Source organism: Perca flavescens, chromosome 23 (genome assembly GCF_004354835.1).
Source record: "Perca flavescens isolate YP-PL-M2 chromosome 23, PFLA_1.0, whole genome shotgun sequence".
Classification (NCBI taxonomy): domain Eukaryota; kingdom Metazoa; phylum Chordata; class Actinopteri; order Perciformes; family Percidae; genus Perca; species Perca flavescens.
Window position 1 is genome coordinate 23456946 of NC_041353.1, and position 3140 is coordinate 23460085.

Consider the following 3140-nt stretch of genomic DNA (forward strand, 5'->3'; position numbering starts at 1 on the left):
ATGTGTGTTTGTTCAAGCTCCAAGCCCTATCTGGGTAGGGCATTACAAATAATCACTGCTGAATGATCACAACTAATATAACCTCGTTACATCCCCCCGTGTGTTGGGATTGTCAAGCAGCACTTTAGGATATGCAGAAAATGGGAAAGGTCTGGGGTTCAAATCCCGGACGAGCCCTTCAGATGTTTACAATAATGTCATAAAAGTGCACAGAGAGAAAAACTGAAGGTGATGAGTAGAATTTAAAGGGGTGGGAGAGAAAAACCACAGCTGTAGTATCAAGTGTACATGACTGATGTGTTACATTAAGTCACAATTAATATCTGGATGTCTCCTCTGGATCAGCAGCATGTCATCTCACCCTGTTGCAGTGACTTGTTAGAAGCATCCTGCCGGCAGTGTGATCACATCTTACTCTGCTGATATTCCCTAAAAGTTGTCTGAGGAGCTGTATTAAGCTATGAACTTTGTAATAACTTTCTCCAAATTGAAATAGTATTATACTGCACATCTAACTCTGAGTATAAGTATTACACCACTGATTACTTTAGAGTTTTAGAGTTGGTTCTATTAAACTTGTGTAAAATATGAGTCAGAGCCACTTGATATTCCAGCTGGGGTTTTTCTCTCCACTACCTTTTAGTTTTACTCATCATCTTCATTTGTTTTTTTCTTTTTCTGTGCCCTTTTATGATATCATTGTCAAAATCTGAGAGCTCATCCAGGTTTTAAAACCCAGACCTCTCGCACCCTAAGTGAGAATCATACCCCTTGACCAACGAGCCTACACATTAAAAATACGTAATTGTACAAATGTCGGACCAGAAATCAGGCGCTTCAAACTGCTGACGTGGCAGCTTGGGGCTCCACGTTATCTAGTCCAACAGCTCCCTCTGCTGGTCACCTTTATATGTTCATCTCACTGTAGATGACATGCAAAACTGAACCCTAGAAGCATTGTACAGCTGATACTAGACCTAATGTCATTTAAGCAGGTAATCTGACCTTTGACCTATTTAGAGGCCTATACTAAAGCAGTGGTTGGTTAGTGATCAGGGCCACGTTCAGCCCCGACACAAAGTGGCAACAAGTTTTTTTAAACTGAAACGGGGGTGGGTTTAACACCCTGTTGTGTGCGCAAGCGCTCTGCCTTTTTACTGTAGTATCACGGGTTTACAGACACGTCTCTGCTCATTGGGTATCACCTGTGACACACCCACCAAACCAGAGACACACCCACCAAACCAAAGGCACACCCACCAAATGAGAGACACACCCACCAAACCAGATATTCCATAAATGAGGGTTTTCCTTGTTCACCAAACCAGAGAAAACATAAAGCTGTTAAACCATGTTGTTCAACACAGAAACTGTTTGTGTAGCACACCGTTTTGAGATTGAACCTGTGTGTGTGGTGTGTGTTGTGTTCACACATGTGCCAGTGTGTGTGTGTGTGTGTGTGTGTGTGTGTGTGTGAGAGAGAGACCTGGTGAACAGGTGTAACATTTTGATTCGTTGTGTTAAGAAAAGGAAAAGCAAGTGACTTCCTGTTAGATTTGTATGTCTTAGGTAGAGAATTATGTGTAGTGTTTTTAAAAAAAAGGGTTTTATGCAATTGAAAACTGAGTGAAAGGCTGAGAAATAGCTTATGGTTTTGGAGATTTGGTGTGTAGTTTAGCTCTTTGAGCGAGAGTATTCAAAATTCGTATGACATGTAAAGATGTTGTGTGTAAGCAGATGTAAACAACTGTAATGAGAAAGAAGAAGAATAGAACATGCACCGTTTCTTAAACAGATGAATCCTGTTGAGTTGAAGACGTTGATCAGCAGAGGGAGCCAAAGCTTCAGCAGAAAAGTCCTGCTGCAGGTTCCTCTCAGAACACACTACATTTAGGGACACACACACACTGCATGTTAGGGTAAAAACCATCAAACTTGCTAACATTAAAGCAATTATTTTTTGTATAACATGTTTTATGTAATTTTATGTTTAAATACATGTGTGAGGCATTATCTAAAGCTAACTTTTGGTGAATTTAGAAGAAATCTACAGACACAAACAAAGTGTAGTAAAATGAAAGCTAAATGTGTATTTGGGTTGTTGAAAGATGGTTGCCTGTAGTGGCCTTAACCTCCAGACTGCAGTTTACCTGCTGACAGTTAAGATTTTAAACTCAGGTCATGCCAGCACTTCTCATCCTTTGTGCTTATAGTGAGTATATTTCCTTTTCTGCAAACAGGACTTACACTGTATGAAATAAAGTGACAACAAGTTCCAGTTTATCAGATGTTTGATATGACTCCTTCTGAAAACAAAGGAATCTAACATTAATTAAAAAGATGCTTTCATCTAAAAGTCTTCAGCCTCTCTTTCTCGGCCTGCTTTTCCAGCTCATACGTCGTTTTTACACTGTGCTGGCACTTCTTTTTAATTCTCAGTGCCTACTTTTGCAAAGATTTGTCTCGTAAAACATGAGTTCTTCTCTTTGTTAACATTTCACTACTGAAGCAGCCTTCTCTTCATTATGGTTGGTGATTTCTGTCTGTCCAGAGACACACCCTCCACACTGAAATATCTCGAAACTATTAAACATGAAATGTTATACAGACATTCAGGTTCCCCTCGGGATTGTAATAGCTTTGGTGATCTTCTGACTTTACATCTAGCTCCATCATCAGGTCAACATCTGAATGTGTCCAAATCTTTAGTTTATGACAAAATATCTGCAGAACTAAGTACATTCAAATCAGTCATCAGAAATGAGATGTTACTTTCAGTTTCTGGGGTTTTGGGACATTGTGTGATTATAATTTTCTTTGTTGATATGTATTTGAGACAATTTTTGTTTTTATGAAGGTAAACAGAGCAGAGAAAGATCCAGTGACTAACTCACCAACATTATTTGAAGTCTGACTTTTTAACTGAGGGTTTACCTTAAATAGAATTTTTTGAACAGAAAAATGCCTTATATATTATGGATAATTAATTTGTATATTGTATAAATTGTAAACATTAATGTAATTAAGCATTGATTTTAATGTTAGGAAACTTTTGTAATCAACTACAATTTAAAATAAAGGTGGGGAAAAAACATGGGGAAAAATTAAACATGAAAACATGATAAATTGTTTCTTTTTTC